The 22,326-nt window shown below is 43.7% G+C and overlaps 1 protein-coding gene across 3 annotated transcripts in view; it reads left to right on the top strand.

Annotated features, from left to right (window-relative positions):
* Window positions 1-22,326, top strand: part of GCGR (glucagon receptor) — a 91,169-nt gene that overhangs the window by 4,986 nt on the left and 63,857 nt on the right. For 2 of the 3 annotated variants that reach the window (XM_040330824.1, XM_040330823.1), the window contains exon 1: window positions 13,521-13,599. The exons of the other annotated variant lie outside the window; for it this stretch is intronic. The gene's annotated coding sequence lies outside the window, so the exon portion shown is untranslated. Of the gene's footprint in view, window positions 1-13,520; window positions 13,600-22,326 lie in introns of those variants that run through there. 3 annotated transcript variants of the gene reach the window in all.

Raw genomic sequence — 22,326 nt, 5'->3', positions numbered from 1 at the left:
CAGTGTTGTATGACTGAGTAATTGTCATTCCAAAATGTGAGAGCACCGAAAGCTGAAAATTGGTCTGGTTAGGAAGGGGGTTAAAGTGCCCGGTGGGCAAGTGGTTAATTTCTAAAACAATAATTGAAGCTCGCCTATGCCGTTTAACGTGCAGAACGGCGACTTTGCAGGTCGTAAGAATTCCTGGAAGTTTAAAGTCTGAAAATCGTTTCCATGAACGCTTTTGATGCTGCGAAAGATTTCTCTGTATTTTAGGACCCTGCAGCTGTGCATGGAAAGCCTTGCATGCCTGTCCTAAAACCCCGCCCACAGGGGCTAAGTGACAGGTGGAGGCCCCGCCCACAGAGCTGCCTGCTAGCAGGAGCTGTCAACTTGCAGACTTTGGCAAAGCGCTTGACTGCTGGAAGAGGGGGGGGGACTCTCTGTGCTGCTCTGTGCTGCAGGAGTTGTGATCCTGGAGGAATTCAGTTGTCACCCAGGGCAGGGACAATGAAGAGGGCCCTGGATCTCCTGGGTTAGGTGCTGAGGGGTGAATTTTCCTGGGAGCCCCCAAGGGATTGCGCAGACTTATGAGCGTGCGACTCCGCAAGTGCCTCCTGCAGACTGGTGCCCTGCCAACAACTTTTGTGAGTACATCGCTTTGCGCTGCTACCCTACACACCAATGCATGGCCCGCCGGCTGGGGGTTTCCCGGAATTCCCAGAGCTGTCCCGGGAATTAATAAACCCCCGCATGGGGGCATCCCAGATTTTTAATTAGACTAAAATCAAAATTTTTGTTTAAATAACTTGCGATATATACGGTAATATTTATATTATATATAGTTTTTTTTATGATTTATTATTTAATATTTTATATAAATATAATTTTTTATGATTTATTATTATCATTAATATATATATATATTTTTATAATTTATTATTTTATATAAATAAATATCATTTTTTTTTTATGATTCATATTTTATATAAATATCATTTTTTATGATTTATTATTATTAATATATATATATATATATATATATATATATATATATATATATATTTTATATAAATAAATATCATTTTTTTATGATTGATTATTAATATTTTGTGTGTGTGTATGTGTATATATATATATATATATATATATATTTATGATATCATTTTTTATGATTTATTATTATTATTATTAAAATATATATATATATCATTTATTATTTTATATAAATAAACATCATTTTTTTTATGATTTATTATTAATATTTTATATATATATATATATATATATATATATATATATATATATATATATATATATATATATATATAAATTTTTATGATTTAGAATTTATTATATCATTTTTTTTTTTATGATTCATTTATAGAGAGAGAGAGCGCCAGCAGTTTACGCAGCACTTTACAATGTAGCACAATTACAGTACAGTTTAATACAAAGGGTACAGGAGGGCTCTGCTCGTAGAGCTTACATTCTAAAGGGAGGGGATCGTGGTACAAAAGGGTAGTAGCTGCAGAGAATGATTATATATATATATATATATATATATATATATATATATATATATATATATATATATATATGTATGTATGTATATATATATATATATATATATATATATATATATATATATATATATATATATATATATATATATTATTATTAAATATAATAATTTTATTATTATTATATATTTTAATATGTTTATATTCCATGGAATTGGCACGGAAGAATAAAATAAATAGCTGACCTGTTAAATATCATTTTTTTTTTTTTTTTAAGTATATGCGCACATCTACTTAAAAAACAAAAAAAAATATATATATATATATATATATATATATATATATATATATATATATATTCATATTCATTCTCTGCAGCTACTACCCTTTTGTACCACGATCCCGATTGTACCACGATATATATAATTTGTTGCATCTTGGTGCTGCTGATCTCCTACAGCCTCTTCACAGCCACTTCATGTCTAACATGCCCCCTAAGCAAGGGCTGTATGGCCTTTCTCAGGGCGGATTGCCTGATGGTAACCACAGTGGACCATGCCCGTGTAATGTGTGTTGAATCGATCACTTGCAGTTTCCATCTGAAGCCCGTGACAACGTTGGCACACAATTGAGAGGCTGGGACAGAGGGTTGTCACCCTTTTTGAAAGCAAGGTGTGTGAGCAAGGACCTTTTTATGGCAGGATCGCCGGGGGTTATGTTAATGAAAGTGGCAAAGGCAAATACATTGACTTTGGCTGTGAATGGCATTTATCGGGTGACTATGTAATGCGTGGTGAAATGGCCACTTGTAGTCTCTATCCTAAGCCTGGGTGACAACGTAGGCACAAAATTGGGAGAAGGGTGCAGAGCGTTGTCACTTTTTATACAAAAACCTTTCGTGGCAGGACCACCAGAGATTCTTTTAATGAAAGTAGCGACTTTGAAAATGACTTTGGCTGCATGGCATTTCTCAGGGCGAGTTTCCAGATGGTGACAGCAGCGGACTATGCCTGTGTAATATGTGTTCAATTGACCTATTGTTGTCTCTGTCTGAAGCCCATGTGACAGGGTGACAACATAAGCACACAATTGGAAGATTGAAATAAACGTTGTCACCCTATAAAAGCAGGTGACTGAGCAAGGACTGTTATGGCCAAATCACCTGGTATTATTTTAATGATTGTAGCAGATTTATATACATTGAAAATGACTGTATGGCCACCTGTAGTTCCCATGTGACAGGGTGACAACACAGGCACACAATTGGAAGATCGGGATAAATGTTGTCACTCTATGAAAGCAGGTGCCTGAGCAAGGACCTTTTATAGTGGGATTACATTAATGAAAGTAGCAGATTTTAATACATTTCTGATGGTGGACTATGCTGGTGTAATGGACATTCGTAGTCTCTGTATAAAGCCTGTGTGAGAGGGTGACAACCCAGGCACACAATTGGGAAACAGGGACAGAGCGTTGTCGCTCTATAAAAGCAGGTACCTGAGCAAGGACTTTTTTATGGCAGGATTACTTTATTTAAAGTAGCTGATTTGAATACATTCCTGATGGTGACAACAGTGGACTATGCTGGTGTAATGTGTGTTGAAAATGGTCATTTGTAGTCTCTGTATAAAGCCTGTGTGAGAAGGTGACAACCTAGGCACACATTTGGGAGACAGGGATGGAACGTTGTCACCAGGGGAGTATCATGAAATCAGTGGGTCTGTGTGCAAAATAAAAGGTGGGCCCTAGGCAAAAGAAAATGCGTTGTGTAGCGTGCCGTCGCAACATGTGGGCTTGGCTTAAATTGTGCTAAAATATTAAGTGCGGCTTGGAAGGGGGTGTGGTTTAATAGTCTGAGATGCCTTAGGGAATAATACAGTGCGGAGTGTATGGTGGTGGGTAGTATGTGCAGGAGAGGGGTGTGGAGTATATGGTGGTGGGTAGTATATGCAGGAGAGGGGTGTGGAGTATATGGTGGTGGGTAGTATGTACAGGAGAGGGGTGTGGAGTATATGGTGGTGGGTAGTATGTGCAGGAGAGGGGTGTGGAGTATATGGTGGTGGGTAGTATGTGCAGCAGAGGGGTGTGGAGTATATGGTGGTGGGTAGTATGTGCAGGATGGTGTCAGTAGGGCAGTGGTGTCGTTAGTTCTTTCTTTTTATTATAATTGTATTCATTATTATTATTATTATCTTTTAACAATCAATTATTTATTTATTTATTTATTTTTTTTATGTTTTTTGGGGGCAAGTGGACGATGTAAGTGAAGCAATGGACAGTGTCAATGTTTTTTGTATTTTTTATGTACAAATTTTTTATATATATATATATATATATATATATATATATATATATATATATATATATATATATATATATATATATATATATATATATATATATATATATATAAAAATTCACAATGATTGGGGGGCAGGGGTAGTGGAAAGTGTCAGTAGGGCAGTGAACGGTGTCAGGTTGTTGTTTTTAATATTTTATTATCTAATATTTTTTTTACAATATTTTTTTTTTTCTCTCAATCATTGTGAAAAAAAATACAAAACAAAATTTGTAAAAAATAATACATATAAAAAACATTGACCATGTCCATTGCTCCACTTACGCTATCCACTGCCCTACTGATACCATCCACTGGCCCCCAAAAAGTATTTTGAAAAAATGCAAAATAAGTAAAATAAAATAATTAAATTGTTAAATAATAATAAAAAATAAAAGAATAAAAAGAGAGAACTAATGACACTATCCACTGCCCTACTGACACCATCCTGCACATGATACTACCCACCTCTGTACACTCCGCACTACTAACCTGCACATTCTACCCACATCCATACATTCCGCACTCCCCACTTGCACATACTGGGGGGCGGGGGAGGGGGGGTTATGAGGCAGTGGACCGTGTGAGTAGGGCAGTGGACGGTGTCAATAGTTTTTTAATTTGCTTTTCTTATTTTTTTCACAATGATTTTTGGGGAGGGGGTTGGGGCAGTGGGCAGTGGACAGTGTCGGTAGGGGTGGAGATGGTGTCTGTAGTTTTTTTATTTTATTTTGATCATTATTTTACAATTTATTTATGTTTATATATTTATAAATTTCATCAGTCCTGTTGGTCTTTAATGAGATATCTGGGGGCTAAACAGACCCCTGACATCTCCCCCTTTTGAGACAGAGAAAGGGACTGAGGACAGAGATTCCACAGTCCCTTTTTCAACATTAAAAATGAATGAACAGGAGACCGCGGCTCCCATTCATTCATAAACTCATTCAGAGTAAACACTGTTTACTATGCTCAGTTATCCCAGGACACAGGAGCGTTTGCGCAGAGAGGGGCTGGAGGGGGAGGACGTGGAGAGGGGCTGGAGGAGGAGGACAGTGAAAGGGGCTGGCGGAGGAGGACACTGAGAGGGTCTGGCGGAGGAGGACACTGAGAGGGTCTGGAGGAGGAGAACACTGAGAGGGTCTGGAGGAGGAGGACACTGAGAGGAGCTGGAGGAGGAGGACACTGAGAGGAGCTGGAGGAGGAGGACACTGAGAGGAGCTGGAGGAGGAGGACACTGAGAGGGGCTGGAGGAGGAGGACACGGAGAGGGGCTGGAGAAGGAGGAGGAGGACACTGAGAGGGGCTGGAGGAGGAGGAGGAGGAGGACACTGAGGGTCTGGAGGAGGAGGAGGACACTGAGAGGGTCTGGAGGAGGAGGAGGACACTGAGAGGGTCTGGAGGAGGAGGAGGACACTGAGAGGGTCTGGAGGAGGAGGAGGACACTGAGAGGGTCTGGAGGAGGAGGACACTGAGAGGGTCTGGAGGAGGAGGACACTGAGAGGGTCTGGAGGAGGAGGACACTGAGAGGGTCTGGAGAAGGAGGACACTGAGAGGGGCTGGAGGAGGAGGAGGACACTGAGAGGGGCTGGAGGAGGAGGACACTGAGAGGGGCTGGAGGAGGACACTGAGAGGGGCTGGAGGAGGAGGAGGACACTGAGAGGGGCTGGAGGAGGAGGAGGACACTGAGAGGGGCTTGAGGAGGAGGAGGACACTGAGAGGGGCTTGAGGAGGAGGAGGACACTGAGAGGGGCTTGAGGAGGAGGAGGACACTGAGAGGGGCTTGGAGGACACTGAGAGGGGCTTGAGGAGGAGGACACTGAGAGGGGCTTGAGGAGGAGGACACTGAGAGGGGCTTGAGGAGGAGGAGGACACTGAGAGGGGCTTGAGGAGGAGGAGGACACTGAGAGGGGCTTGAGGAGGAGGAGGACACTGAGAGGGGCTTGAGGAGGAGGAGGACACTGAGAGGGGCTTGAGGAGGAGGAGGACACTGAGAGGGGCTTGAGGAGGAGGAGGACACTGAGAGGGGCTTGAGGAGGAGGAGGACACTGAGAGGGGCTTGAGGAGGACACTGAGAGGGGCTGGAGGAGGAGGAGGAGGACACGGAGAGGGCCTGGAGGAGGAGGAGGAGGACACGGAGAGGGCCTGGAGGAGGAGGACACGGAGAGGGCCTTGAGGAGGAGGAGGACACTGAGAGGGCCTTGAGGAGGAGGAGGACACTGAGAGGGCCTTGAGGAGGAGGAGGACACTGAGAGGGCCTTGAGGAGGAGGAGGACACTGAGAGGGGCTTGAGGAGGACACTGAGAGGGGCTTGAGGAGGACACTGAGAGGGGCTTGAGGAGGACACTGAGAGGGGCTGGAGGAGGAGGAGGACACTGAGAGGGGCTGGAGGAGGAGGAGGACACTGAGAGGGGCTGGAGGAGGAGGACATGGAGATAGTCGGGATTATCGGTGTGGCGGGGGAAAGTTGCAAGCACAGATCTCCCTGTATGACTTTTCAGCTGAAAGCCGCGGGAGGGGGGAGGAGGAGGAGAAGCGTCCGTCAGCTGAAATGCCATACAGGGAGATCTGTGCTTGCAACAAGTGAACATTATTTTACGAAACGCGTAGAGAATTTGATTTGAAGCATGTCATTTTGCTGATATGATTGTCACAGTGTCCTATATGGCATTATACATCCTTATCCTTTTTTATTCTTTATTCTTCTCTAAATGTGAAATTATATCCTGTCTTTTATTGTTCAGTATTAAATGTGAATAATAAAGAAGTTTAAACATTTTTATATATTATGATTTAAAAAAACGATTGTTTTCTTTCTTGGCACGACTCTTTAAAAGTCCCATGGGCCCTCGTACTTTAAGCGCAGACAATTCTATTTATGACATCTGGAGATTTAAATACATTGAACGTTACTTTTGAAATGACATTCGTGTGTTAAAACCTCCTATGAGATTCCAGTAATTGGGTTTCCATCCACTTTAAGGTCATCAGTTGATGTTTTTTTTTTTTTTAAAGGATCGGTCCACCTAAATCTGATATTTCATTCATGGCTGGTCTCTCGGGGACTCTGTACGGGATCGGTGCCACTGTCACAGCTGCATTCTCCAGAATGTAAATTGAATGGAAGCCTGCAGTGAGAGGAGTGAGACCACACGTGGCGGTGGGACGTGGTCGGGGTTGGATCTCCTGGCTGAAGCTGGCAGCCAAATTCAACTTGTCACCATCAAAAGTATTTATTGGTTTGGAGTGGAGTGGATTTTAAAAATACATCGTTGTATCCATCCAATCCCTCGCCAAATGCAGAAATTGCCTTCTTCTGTTTCTTGTGATTTTCCTGTATATTGATCGTCCTGATCATTTGCTGATTCCATTCCGTGGATCGGTTGCCATACCTGAAAGTCACTTCTCAGCTGACTTAATCACTTTTTCACTTGAAATCCCACAAACTCCACCTGTTGCTGTCCAGAATTTACTCAATTATTATTAATAGGGTTGTCCCGATACCGAGTATTTGCGGGAGTACTTGTACTCGCGCAAATACCACCGATACCTAAATAGAATACTTCCCCCCCCCCCCCCGCCGCTGCCGCCGCATCGAAAGCCGCCGCATGGGTTAAACGGCGTGCGGGAACATCACAGCTTTCATTTGAATAGCTGTAGTGTTCCCGCGCGTATAGACACTCCCCCTTGCTCGGGATTGGATGGGTGATCGTGATCTGTCCAATCCCCAGCAAGGGGGAGTGTCTATACGTGCGGGCAAAACAGCTATTCAAATGAATGCTGTGATTTTCTCCATGCGGCGGTGGCAGCTTTCGGCGGCAAAGGTATGGGGGAAATGGCTGGAGGGACATGGCTGCATATGTGAGGGACATGGCTGCATATGTGAGGGACATGGCTAGAGGGACATGGCTGCATATGTGAGGGACATGGCTGCATATGTGAGGGACATGGCTAGAGGGACATGGCTGCATATGTGAGGGACATGGCTAGAGGGACATGGCTGCATCTGTGGGGGGACATGGCTGCATTTGGGGACACATTTAAAAAAAGTATCGGTATTCGGTATCGGCGACTACTTGAAAAAAAGTATTGGTACTTGTACTCGGTCCTAAAAAAGTGGTATCGGGATAACCCTAATTTATTAAAGCAGAGGTTCCCCCGAATATTTTTTTATTCAAAAGCCGGCAGCTACAAATACGGCAGCTGCTGACTTTTAAAAAATGGACACTTACCTGTCCAGCGCACCCGCGATGTCAGCAGCCGAGGCTGAGCAAACGCTTGGTCCTCGGCTGCTTCCGCCGCCATCCTCGGTTAGGGACTCGGGAAGTGAAGCCTTGCGGCTTCACTGCCCGATTCCCTACTGCGCATGCGCAAAGATTGAGGTGCGCCGTCACTGGTCCCCGCTCTCTCCTGGGAACAGTGCTTCCCAGAAGACAGGGGGGGGTGACGTGCCAGGCTGGATTCCCAGCGGGAGTCAGAACCCGGACTCAGACAGGTATCTGCACCCAGGGCCGGACTTACCATTGGCCTTGACTGGGCTCAAGCCCAGGGGCCCCACCCAATAGGGGGCCCCCTTTAAAAAAAAAAAAAAAAAAAAAAATTTTTTTTTTTTTTTTTTTTTTTTTTAGGGGTCCGGAGGTCCCCAGGGCCCGGGACGGCAACCCCCCCCTTTTTTTTATTTATTTTTTGTAAAAAAATGTTTTTTTTTATATATTTTTAATTTTTATATACTGTATATTATATATATATATATATATATATATTTTATTATTATTATTATTATTATTATTATTAATAAAGGGCCCAGTTGTCTCCAGGGCCCCCGGAGGGCAACCCACCTTTTTTATTTTTTATAAAAAAATTACATTTTTTATATATATATATATATATATATATATATATATATATATATATATATATATATATATATATATATATATATATATATATATATATATATATATATATATATATATATATTTTTTTTTTATTAAAGGGCTCAGAGGTCCCCAGGGCCCCATGTGGCTACCCCCCCCTTTTTTTATTTTTTTTATAAATGTTTATTTTTTTATTAAAAGGCCCAGAGGTTCCCAGGGGCCCAGAGGTCCCCAGGGCCCCCGGGTTTGGCAACCTCCCTTTTTTTATGTATTTTTTATAAATGTTTTTTTTTTTATTATTAAAGGGCCCAGAGGTTTATATTTTCTTTTTATTAAAAGGCCCAGAGGTCCCCAGGGCCCCGGATGGCTACATATATATATGCAGCCCCCACGCTTCTCAATTTCAGGCGGCAGCACCCCCACCCCCCCTAGGTTCTCTGCTTCAGGGGGCCCATGCCTTAAGCTGTGCAAGGGGCCCCAAAATTCCTGATGGCGGCCCTGCGCATACCTCCCAACACGCAGGGATTCTGTGGGACTTTCCCGCACAGGCAGCTTCTTCCCGCAGTCCCGCAAAAGGGTTAATTTTCCCACACTGCAAGAGGAGGCAGCACGGAAGCAGGAGGAACCGGAGTGGTGTGTGGAGGACCGTGGCTGCTGAAGGGAAGAAAGCCGACAGCCGGGCTAATGACAGTCTGTGGCCCCGGCTGTTGGCACAGGTGAGAGGCACTCCCCCCTCAACAACTGCAAAATCCCCCCCGCTCAACAACTTTAACGCGCTCCCCCCCGCTCAACAACTTAAATTCTCGGCTCCAGGGGGCCCCTTCAACACTCAAGCCCAGGGGCCCCCACCACCCTAAGTCCTGCCCTGTCTGCACCCCCTCCCCCTGAAAGGTGCCAAATGTGTCACCGGAGGGGGGGAGGGATCCAAAAAGCGGAGGTTCACTTTTTGTGTGAACCTCCGCTTTAAGTACAAATGTGACTGCGGTAAATACCGTATATACCCGAATATAAGCCGAGGCACCTAATTTTACCACAAAAAAATGGGAAAACGTAATAACTTGAGTATAAGCCTAAGGTGTCCATCTGCATGCCTCACTGTGCCCCACTTTGCCTCACTGTGCCCCACTTTGCCTCACTGTGCCCATGTGCATGCCTCACTGTGCCCATGCCTAGACTGGCGTTTAACATGGGAGTCTATGGAAGGGGTGCCCGGCTTTGACAAATCTGTGCTTTCCGGCCGTAGGTCCCCCAGACAACAAACTTTGCACACTTGTAGAGGAGAAATGGGGCTACATGTGTGCCAAGTTCTGGGTCCAGAGGACCTACGACTGGCTGGTACTGGGTCCCCAAAGTCACCGGAGAAATGACCGTATAACATGGGAGTCTATGGAAGGGGAGCCGGCTTTGAAAAATCTGTGCTCCCCGGCCGTAGGTTCCCTAGACAACAAACTTTGCACACTTATAAAGGAGAAATGGGGCTATATGTGTGCCATGTTCCAGGTCCAGAGGACCTTCGACTGGCCGGTATCGGGTCCCCAAAATCACCAGAGAAATGAGCATTTAACATGGGAGTCTATGGAATTTGAAAAATCGGTGCTCCCCGGCCGTAGGTGCCACGGACAAAAAACTTTGCACGCTTCTAGAGGAAGAGTGGGGCTATATGTGAGCTAAGTTCGGTACCGGGTCCCCAAAGTCCGGGAGATCAGGTGTAAAAAGGTGACTCTAGTATAAGCAGAGGGGGGCATTTTCAGCACAAAAAAATGTGCTGAAAAACTCGGCTTATACTCGAGTTATATACGGTAGAGTGAGGAATCCACGTGATGTCTCAGACCGTGTTCTGGAATCCTAATGGGATTGCTGTGCAGTTTTCTAAATTATCATTGCGTTCTGGAATAGTCAGCCTTATATTTTATACATGGTCTGGACGGCCAAACATGTGAACAAACACCTGACCATTACTTCTACTGTATGGCCACTTGTATGTGGACACCTGATCAATACACCTACAATTTGGGGACGGCCCCTTCCTGTTCCAACATGACTGCGCACCAGTGCATAAACACATGGATGAGCGAGTTTGGGATGGAGGAACTTGACTGGCCTGCACAGAGTCCTGACCTCAACCCAATATAACACCTTTGGGATGAATTAGAGTGGAGACTGCAAGCCAGACCTTATCGTCCAACATCAGTGCCTGACCTCACAAATGCGCTTAAATAGTTAACCAGGGGACGCACGGGGTGTGCGTTCCCTGGTTAACACTAACACGCATCTCAGCCAATCCGGTTCACTGGATCTGGTTACCGGTAACCTGACTGGCTGAAGCGACATCGTGGAGGAGGATCTGAGGATGGCTGACCGAGAAAGGTAAGTGCCAGGCGGGGGGGAGTCAAACTGGCGGCAATTGATAGGCACAGTGGCGACAATGGCATGGCACAGTGGCGACAATTAATGGGCACAGTTGGGACAATGGCATGGCACGGTGGCTGCGTTTGGCATGGCACAGTGGTGACAATTGATGGCATGGTGGCTGCGTTTGGCATGGCACAGTGGCGACAATTGATGGGCACAGTGGCGACAATTGATGGGCACAGTGACGACAATTGATGGGCACAGTGGCAACAATGGCATGGCACAGTGGCTGCATTTGGCATGGCACAGTGGTGACAATTGATGGCACAGTGGCTGCGTTTGAGGGCATGGCACAGTGGTGACAATTTTATGGCACAGTGGTGACAATTTTATGGCACAGTGGTGACAATTTTATGGCACAGTGGCTGTGTTTGATGGGCACAGTGGGGCTGCAATTGATGTTTTTTTTTTTCGTTTACGCCGCCCCAAATTTTGAGCACCAGCCGCCACTGGTTGCACATATTATATGGCCAAGCCTATGTGGATATCTGACCATTACACCTACTATATAGCCAAACATATGTGGACACCACCAGACAGGTATACCTGCTATAGGGTTAAACATTTGTGGACAGTCACACCTACTATCTAACCAAACGTGTGCGGACCTCCCTTCCAAATGACTGACTCAGCTCAGGTGTTGCCAGTGAAGGGAACTATTAATACTACATCCTACAGATATTTTAGACAATTGCATACTTCAACTTTGTGGTAAGTCTGGGAAAGGTCCTTCTGTGTTCCAGCATGACTATAGTAGTTCCTGTGTATAAAGGTTTGGTGTGAGGCAACTTGAGTGGCCTTCACAGAGCCTTGATCTCAACCCTACTGGACACCTCTTGGATGAATTGACGCTCCGATTGTGAGCCAGGCCCTCTCATCTCAACATCATTCCTTGACCGCGCCAATGTTCTTTTGGCTTGATGGGTACAAATCCCTACAGTTACACTCTTTCTTTCTTTCTTTCTTTCTTTCTCTTGTTTCCTTCTTTCTCTTGTTTCCTTCTTTCTCTTGTTTCCTTCTTTCTCTTGTTTCCTTCTTTCTCTTGTTTCCTTCTTTCTCTTGTTTGTTTGTTTGTTTGTTTGTTTCTTTCTTTCTCTTGTTTCTTTCTTTCTCTTGTTTCTTTCTTTCTCTTGTTTCTTTCTTTCTCTTGTTTCTTTTTCTCTTGTTTCTTTCTTTCTCTTGTTTCTTTCTTTCTCTTGTTTGTTTGTTTGTTTGTTTCTTTCTTTCTTTCTTCCTTTCTCTTGTTTCCTTCTTTCTCTTTGTTTGTTTCTTTCTTTCTCTTGTTTCCTCCTTTCTCTTGTTTCCTTCTTTCTCTTTCTTTCTCGTTTCCTTCTTTCTCTTTCTTTCTCGTTTCCTTCTTTCTCTTTCTTTCTCGTTTCCTTCTTTCTCTTTCTTTCTCGTTTCCTTCTTTCTCTTGTTTGTTTCCTTCTTTCTCTTGTTTGTTTCCTTATTTCTCTTGTTTGTTTCCTTCTTTCTCTTGTTTGTTTCTTTCTTTCTTTCTTTCTTTCTTTCTTTCTTTCTTTCTTTCTTTCTTTCTCTTGTTTCTTTCTTTCTCTTGTTTCTTTCTTTCTTTCTTTCTTTCTTTTCTTTCTTTCTTTCTTTCTTTCTCTTGTTTCTTTCTTTCTTTCTTTCTTTCTTTCTTTCTTTCTTTCTTTCTTTCTTTCTTTCTCTTGTTTCCTTCTTTCTCTTGTTTCCTTCTTTCTCTTGTTTGTTTGTTTGTTTGTTTGTTTCTTTCTTTCTTTCTTTCTTTCTCTTGTTTCTCAAAAAAAACCCAGTGCTCATCAAATGGCACCAAAAGAAAGCTCTATTTGTGGTGCAGTGTGGCACAACCGCACAATTGTCAGTTAAAGTACCGCAGTGGCGTTTTTCGCAAAAATGGCCTGGTCATGAAGGGGGTAAATCTTCAGAAGATCAAGTTGTTAAAAACTTATGGCACCCTGCACATCCGCTAAAGTGCAGCGCGCTATTAGATTGTAAGCTCTAAGGAGCAGATCCCTCTGATTTCCTCCATGTTGTAAAGTGCTGTGCAAACTGTTGGCGCTTTTAATTTTTATTATAATAATTTCTCTGCCTGTGAGACGTGCTTTTTATTTTTTTGCGTGCGTTCCCAACCAACAGAGATGTGAACCCAGCCTAAAAAAAAAGTGATTCACTGTGGATCTTTTTTGATACTGCCGCCCATGTGAAAGAGTCCCCTGTCCTATATGGTTGTACCACGCCACCGCTCATGCAGCAACTCGCTATCCAAACACCCAGAGTCTCGCCTGAACTTTTGTAACGCCGCCCAGGGCCTGATTCACCGGAACTCGGCTTGGCCGTATTCCCTGCCATCACCCGTTTGGACTTTGTTAATTTATAATGCGTGTCGTTGGCTGAGCATTTCCTGGGTTGTGCAACGAGCTGCAGGTTACTGATCGCCTAACGGCTGCAAAATGGGAACCAGCAGGTGCGCGTCTGTACAGGACAGGCCGGTATGGAAACTCTACATATAGACTGATTTCCTATAGAGATTGCTTCGCAGTACGTCTGGGGGGGGTAGTACTCCGGTCAAACATTAATTTTCTATGATACAGAAGGAATGGCTCACACGCTCACGTTTTTCTCACTCGTATTTTTTATTTTTTTTCCTTCTTGCTCAGCTATAGGGCTAGATTCAGATTTGTGCGATGCGGGAATGCACGCAAAAAAAGCGCACGTTTCCTTAAAGCGGAGCTCCACCCAAAAATGGAACTTCCGCTTTTCGTAACCCTCCCCCTCTCCGGTGTCACATTTGGCACCTTTCAGGGAGGAGGGGGTTGCAGATACCGGTCTAAGACAGGTATTTGCACCCACTTCCGGGTATACGGTACCCGCAGCCCCCGCTGTCTTCTGGGAAACACACTGGGCTAGATTCAGGTAGATTAGCGGATCTTTAGATCCGCGTAATCTATCTGATTTACGATCCGCCGGTGCAAGTTTTTGAGGCAAGTGCTGTATTGAGCAAGCACTTGCCTCTAAGGTTGCGCCGGCGGATCGTAAATCCCCCGGCGGAATTCAAATTCCGCAGCTAGGGGGAGTTTACTATTTAAATCAGGCGCGTCCCCGCGCCGATCGAACTGCGCATACACCGCCGAGTAAATTTCCCAGCGTGCATTGCTCCAAATGACGTCGCTAGGACGTCATTGGTTTCGACGTGAACGTAAATTACGTCCATCCGTATTCGCGACCGACTTACGCAAAATTCAAAATTCGACCCGGGAACGACGGCCATACTTAAGCAGGGGTAACTATCCGCCAGAAAAAGCCGAACGCAAACGACGTAAAAAAAAGTGCCGGGCATTAGTTTCTGAATCGGCGGAACTCCTCATTTGCATATTCCTCGCGTACAAAAAACGAAATGCCACCTAGCGGCCGACCTGGAATTGCAGCCTAAGATCCGACGGTGTAAGTCACTTACACCTGTCGGATCTTAGGGAGATCTATGCGGAACCTGATTCTATCCGTCCGTCGTATCTCTATCTGAATCTGGGCCACTATTCCCAGGAGAGAGCGGGGACCAGAGGAATGATAAATGGCTTCATGTTTTTAGAACTGTAAGGAGCCTTGTGACTCCTCTCAACATCCCTTGCAGATCACTGAATTTAGTTGCAAATGTCTAGAGGTGGACAGGAGGCAAAATAAGAAAAAAAATATTTGTTCTGCCCCCCCAGCCCTAAGGACCGGTCCACAAGGGGCATTATGGGAACAGAAGTATTGGTTTCAGGGTCAGATTGGGATACTTCAGCTTTGGAAGGTGGAAGTGCGGAGCCCAGACTCATGACTCTGCACGCAGTTTGCGCCTCTTGTGCACGTTCAACACTTTACAGAGTGGGAAATGTATTCGCCGTCATCACTTTTTGTGTCTGAGATCAGCAGCATTGTGAAAGGGCGGCTTTGAAGTGGTGTAGCTGGAGGCAGCAATCCTGGATAAGCTGGGGACTTCTCTCTACACTGGGAAAAAAATAATTGTTTTAAGAAAGTAAATTACCGAAGTACTCTCATGTACCAGAAATTTTCTGGCTTTTTTTTTTTTTTTAATTCTTAGAAATTGATAAGAAATAATGATCATAGGATAATAATAAAAAATAAATAAAAAATAAGATAATAGTATAATAACTACTGTTTGTTATTTAATGTTATAATTTGGGTAGAGAATACAAATATTAAAAAAATGATAATAGTAAAACAATAATAATAATCACCTTATCATTAATAATAATAATATTGATATTATTATCGATTAATAATAATAATATTTATCGATAATACTATCAATATAATTATTAATAAGGTGATATTATTATTATTATTATTATTATTATTATTATTATTATTATTATTTTTATTTATTATTATTATTATTAAAGCGGTTGTAAAGGTTTAGCTAAGATGGATAGATAGATAGATAGATAGATATTCTTTAAAATTTGATAAGAAATAATGATCATAGGACAATAATAAAAAATAAGATACTAGTATAATAACTACTGTTTGTTATTTAATGTTATAATTTGGATAGAGAATACAAATATAAAAAAAATGATAATAGTAAAACAATAATGATAATCACCTTATCATCATTAATAATAATAATAATATTGATATTATTATCGATTAATAATAATATTATTATTATTATTATTATTATTATTATTATTATTATTTATCGATAATACTATCAATATAATTATTAATAAGGTGATATTATTATTATTATTATTATTATTATTATTTATTATTATTATTAAAGCGGTTGTAAAGGTTTAGCTAAGATAGATAGATAGATAGATAGATAGATAGATATTCTTTAAAATTGATAAGAAATAATGATCATAGGATAATAATAAAAAATAAGATAATAGTATAATAACTACTGTTTGTTATTTAATGTTATAATTTGGATAGAGAATACAAATATTAAAAAAATGATAATAGTAAAACAATAATAATTATTATTATTATTATTATTATTATATCACCTTATCATTAATAACAATATTGCTATTGTTATCGATTAATAATAATAGATAATAATAGAGTCTGGAACTCCACGTTGCGCGTGACCCCAGGCCAGGTAGGCCATAGTGGTGGGGCCCGCGATGTGCGCACACCCTAAAGGTGGGTGCCGCACCAGGAACCAAGAACAACGGCTTCCGCCACAGAAATACTCCTCCCCAGCATGCCCCGCGAGGGAAAACTCCTCTAATTGGCTATTAGGAAAAAGCGGCTCCGCCTGGACCTCTCTGGTGCCACCTGGCGCCCAGGGATGGTACCTCATCCCTAGAACGCAGTCTAGCACACAGAACAATCCAGATTTGGCGACAGCCAAGTTTAACATAATTTGGAATGAGAGCAAATTATGTCTTTCATTCCCCCGCTAACTTTAGCGTAGTGCCTTTACTGAAAGTAAGGGGGCGCTACAATTATTACTATCTTATTATAATAATATATACCGTATATACTCGAGTATAAGCCGAATCGAATATAAGCCGAAGCACCCAATTTTTACCAATTTTTCCCATTTACCAAAATGGGAAAACTTATTGACTTGAGTATAAGCCTAGGGTGTCCATCTGCATGCCTCACTGTGCCCATGCCTCACTGTGTCCATGACTAGATTGATGTTTAACATGGGAGTCTATGGAAGGAGTGCCTGGATTTGAAAAATCGGTGCTCCCCAGCCGTAGGTGCCCCAGACAACAAACTTTGCACACTTGTAGAAGAGAAATTAGGCTACATGTATGCCAAGTTTCGGGTCCAGCAGACCTACGACCGGCCGGTACCGGGTCCCCAAAGTCACCGGAGAAATTACCATTTAACATGGGACTCTATGGAAGGGGTGCCAGGATTTCAAAAATCGGTGCTCCCCAGCCATAGGTACCCCGGACAACAACCTTTGCACACTTGTAGAGGATGAGTGGAGCTAGATGTGTGCCAAGTTTGGGATCCAGGGGACCTATGGCCCGCCGGTACAGAGTCCCCAAATTCCTGGAGATCAGGCGCAAAAAGGTGACTCGAGTATAAGCCGAGGGGGGCATTTTCGGCACAAAAATATGTGCTGAAAAACTCGGCTTATACTCGAGTGTATACGGTATATCTCCGTTTTACGTGTATTCAAGCACGAGGAGCTGAGTACAGTATTCGTACCCAATTTAAGAATCTGGGACCCAACCCAAATCTCAATAGAATTTCCCAAAGGTAGGTCCACTCCACACTCTCAAAGGCTTTGGCTGCATCTAAGGAAAGAATGGCCCTACCTCCCGGGTTATCCACTTGTATCTGCAAATTTTAAGAAAAAAGGCATCTAATGGTATGGGCAGTTAATGTAGAGGGGATGAACCCTGATTGGTCAGGGTGTACAAGCTTGCCAATGACTTATTAGAGCCTAGTAGCCATAGGTGATGAGCACAGGGTGTGCCTGGACACACCCCATACCTCCAATTCACACTATTGCGAATTGGATATAGGTTCTCCGCATCCAATTCGCAATAGCGGGAGATTTTGACGGGCGCTCTATGGAGCCAGTTCACACATCTTCGCTGCGACTCCGGTGCAAATTTGCATAGGAGCCCTGTGCGTCCTTTTGGTTTTGCTTTCAGGTCAGAATTCAGCCAAAAATTTGAGCTGGAATCGGACCTGAGAGGGTGAACGGGGGCACACCGGACCCCCTGCTGCGAGCCGCATGCGAAGATGGTGTGAACCCAGCCTGAATGTAGTTTAACCACTTCCGGACCGCCGCATGTACATTTACATCGGCAGAATGGCACGGACAGGCACATTGGCGTACCTGTACGTCCCTGCCTAGACGTGGGTCGGGGGTCCGATCGGGACCCCCCCCCCATACATGCGACGGTTCCCGTGGCTTCAGGAGCGATCCGGGACGAGGGCGCGGCTTTTCGTTTATAGCCGCCCCCTCGCGATCGCTCCCCGGAGCTGAAGAACGGGGAGAGCCGTATGTAAACACGGCTTCCCCGTGCTTCACTGTGGCGGCTGCATCGATCGAGTGATCCCTTATATAAGGGAGACACGATCGATGACGTCAGACCTACAGCCACACCCCCCTACAGTTGTAAACACACACTAGGTGAACCCTAACTCCTACAGCGCCCCCTGTGGTTAACTCCCAAACTGCAACTGTCATTTTCACAATAAACAATGCAATTTAAATGCATTTTTTGCTGTGAAAATGACAATGGTCCCAAAAATGTGTCAAAATTGTCCGAAGTGTCCGCCATAATGTCGCAGTCACGAAAAAAATCGCTGATCGCCGCCATTGGTAGTAAAAAAAAAAAAAAATAATAAAACTATCCCCTATTTTGTAAACGCTATAAATTTTGCGCAAACTAATCGATAAACGCTCATTGCGATTTTTTTTTTTTTTATACCAAAAATAGGTAGAAGAATACGTATCGGCCTAAACTGAGGGAAAAAAAATTATATATATTTTTGGGGGATATTTATTATAGCAAAAAGTAAAAAATATTGCATTTTTTTCAAAATTGTCGCTCTATTTTTGTTTATAGCGCAAAAAATAAAAACCGCAGAGGTGATCAAATACCACCAAAAGAAAGCTCTATTTGTGGGGAAAAAAGGACGCCGATTTTGTTTGGGAGCCACGTCGCACGACCGCGCAGTTGTCTGTTAAAGCGACGCAGTGCCGAATTGTAAAAACCCCCTTGGGTCATTTAGCAGCATATTGGTCCGGTCCTTAAGTGGTTAAAAAATGTGATTATTTACATGCTACCGTGTGCTTTTTTTCTGGCAAGTGTGCTTTGTGCAGCATCTTCTGCTTTTCTGTATTGTACACCCACGTGTGCGTCTGATTGTACAGATACGGCGATCTGCGGTGCGTTGACCTTTTTTTCTAAGCAGGACATGACGGGGATTGTGTGCATGCTGTGGCTGGGATCATTTAAAGTTGTGGTTTCCTGCAACTCTTTAATTCTTTTTCTCATAGTCTTGATGCATTGGGTTTGCGGTGTGCTTAACACTCCTAAAAAAATTAACAACCTGTTTTCAAACACCTCTACAAAGTATATCCACCCTATAAAAAATAATCCTCAAAAATGTTTTCTTGTTTTCTATCACCGTCCCTCATCTCAGGTCAGCCCAGTTGTGATAGAATGAGATTACAGTTGCCACTCCCTAATTTGTGGATTAAAGGGGTTGTAAAGGAATTTATTTTTCCCCTAAATAGCTTCCTTTACCTTAGTGCCGTCCTCCTTCACTTACCTCATCCTTCCATTCTGCTTTTAACCACTTAAGCCCCGGACCTTTAGACCGGTAAATGCCCAGGCCAGTTTTTGCGATTCGGGACTGCGTCGCTTTAACTGACAATTGCGCGGTCGGAGCGACGTGGCTCCCAAACAAAATTGGCGTCCTTTTTTCCCCACAAATAGAGCTTTCTTTTGGTGGTATTTGATCACCTCTGCGGTTTTTATTTTTTGCGCTATAAACAAAAAAAAAAAGCGATGATTTTGAAAAAAATTCAATATTTTTTACCTTTTGCTATAATAAATATCCCCCAAAAATATTTTTTTTCCTCAGTTTAGACCGATACGTATTCTTCTACATATTTTTGGTAAAAAAAATCGCAATAAGCGTTTATCGATTGGTTTGCGCAAAATGTATAGCGTTTACAAAATAGGGGATAGTTTTATTGCATTTTTATAATTTTTTTTTTTTTTTTTTTACTACTAATGGCGGCGATCGGCATTTTTTTTTTTCGTGACTGCGACATTATGGCGGACACTTCGGACAATTTTGACACATTTTTGGGACCATTGTTATTTTCACAGCTAAAAAATGCATTGTTTACTGTGAAAATGACAATTGCAGTTTGGGAGTTAACCACTAGGGGGGCGCTGAAGGGGTTAAGTGTGACCTCATCTGTGTTTCTAACTGTAGGGGGCGGGCTGGACGTGTGACGTCATTGATCGTGTTTCCCTATATTAGTGAACACGCGATCAATGACAGCGCCACAGTGAAGAACGGGGAAGCTGTGTTTACACACACCTCTCCTCGTTCTTCAGCTCCGGGACCGATCGCGGGACTCCAGCGGCGATCGGGTCCGCGGATCCCGCGGCAGTGGTCACGGAGCTTCGGACCGGGACCCACGGCTGGGCACTTAGAGGACGTACAGGTACGTGCTTGTGCCCAGCCGTGCCATTCTGTCGACCGTATATCTGCAGGAGGCGGTACTTAAGTGGTTAAATGTCCTTTATTTCTTCTGAGAAATCCTCACTTCCTGTTCTTCTGCCTGTAACTCCACACCGTAATGCGAGGCTTTCTCCCTGGTGTGGAGTGTCGTGCTCGCCCCCTCCCTTGGACTACAGGAGAGTCAGGACACCCACTAACACACAGCTCCTTTTTCTATCTGCAACGTAGAGAGCGTCCTGACTCTCCTGTAGTCCAAGGGAGGGGGCGAGCACGACGCTGATCGACATCGCGGGCACCCTGGATAGATCTAGTCACCAATGGCCAGCTTGACCCTAGTGGCCCCATGGATGAAACGGTTGCTGGAGGTCAACAATCTTTTGACATTCACCCAATTTTCAGGCTTTAGTTACTGAACCATCTTGTTCTGATATAAAAGGGTTAATATAATTGATAGATTTATAGCTGGATTCAGATGGGCGCATTTTTTTACGGCGGCGTATCGTATTTACGCTACGCCGCCTTAAGTCAGAGAGGCAAGTGCTGTATTCACAAATCACTTGCCTCCTAAGTTACGGCGGCGTAGCGTAAATGGGGCCGGCGTAAGCACGCTTAATTCAAATGAGGATGAGGGGGGCGTGTTTTATGTAAATGATTGGTGATCCGACGTGAATGACGTGATGCGCCGTCCGTGTACATATCCCAGTGTGCATTGCTCCAAAGTACGCCGCAAGGACGTATTGGTTTCGACGTGAACGCAAATTACATCCAGCCCCATTCACGGACGACTTGCGCAAACGACGTAAAAATTTCAAATTTCGGCGCGGGAATGACGGCCATACTTAACATTGACTAAGCCAGCTATTTGTTCGACTAACTTTACGCCGGAAAAAGCCGTACGTAAACGACGTAAAAAAAAATGCGCCGGGCGCACGTACGTTTCTGAATCGGCATATCTAGTCATTTGCATATTCTACGCCGAACTCAACGTAAGCTCCACCTAGCGGCCAGCGTACATATTGCACCCTAAGATACGACGGCGTAGGAGACTTACGCCGCTCGTATCTTAGCCTAATTTAAGTGTATCTGGTTTCCAGAATACGCTTAAATTTACGACGGCGTAGATTCCGAGTTACGACGGTGTATCTACTGATACGCCGGCGTAACCCTACGTGAATCTAGCTAATAGTCGGCTATGTCTAAATGGACAAGTTGACCATGCCACCTTCAAACATGAAATGGTTGCTGGAGGTTGACAACCTTTTGGCCTTCACTACATTGTTGGTATTTTAAACTGGAAGCCATGGCCCAGATTCTTGAAGGACTTACGACGGCGCAGCGCCATGTACGCCGTCGTAAGTCCTAATCCGACCCGTCGTATCTATGCGACTGATTCTTAGAATCAGTTACGCATAGATATCCATTTGATCCGACAGGCGTAAGTCTCTTACGCCGTCAGATCTAAACTGCATTTTTTTTTGACCGCTAGGTGGCACTTCCGTCGAATTCTGCGTCGAGTATGCAAATTAGCTAGATACGCGAATTCCCGAACGTACGCAGTAAAGTTACGACGTTTACGTTAGGCTTTTCCCGGCGTATAGTTGCCCCTGCTATATGAGGCGCAGCCAATGTTAAGTATGGCCGTCGTTCCCGCGTCAAAATTTGAAAAAGTTACGTCATTTGCGTAAGTCGTCCGTGAATGGGGCTGGACGTCATTTACGTTCACGTCGAAACCAATGACGTCCTTGCGGCGTACTTTGGAGCAATGCACACTGGGAAATTCCACGGACGGCGCATGCGCCGTTCCGCAAAAACGCCAATCACGGCTTACAGTAGTTTAACATAAAACACGCCCCCCTGTCCCACATTTGAATTACGTGGGCTTACGCCGGCCGATTTACGCTACGCGGCCGCAACTTACGGAGCAAGTGCTTTGAGAATACAGCACTTGCCCGTGTAAATTGCGGCGGCGTAACGTAAATCGGATACGTTACGCCCTTGCAGAGATACGCCGATGTACAAGA

This window comes from Rana temporaria, chromosome 12 (genome assembly GCF_905171775.1).
Source record: "Rana temporaria chromosome 12, aRanTem1.1, whole genome shotgun sequence".
Lineage (NCBI taxonomy): Eukaryota > Metazoa > Chordata > Amphibia > Anura > Ranidae > Rana > Rana temporaria.
This window is presented reverse-complemented; position numbering and strand designations above follow the sequence as displayed.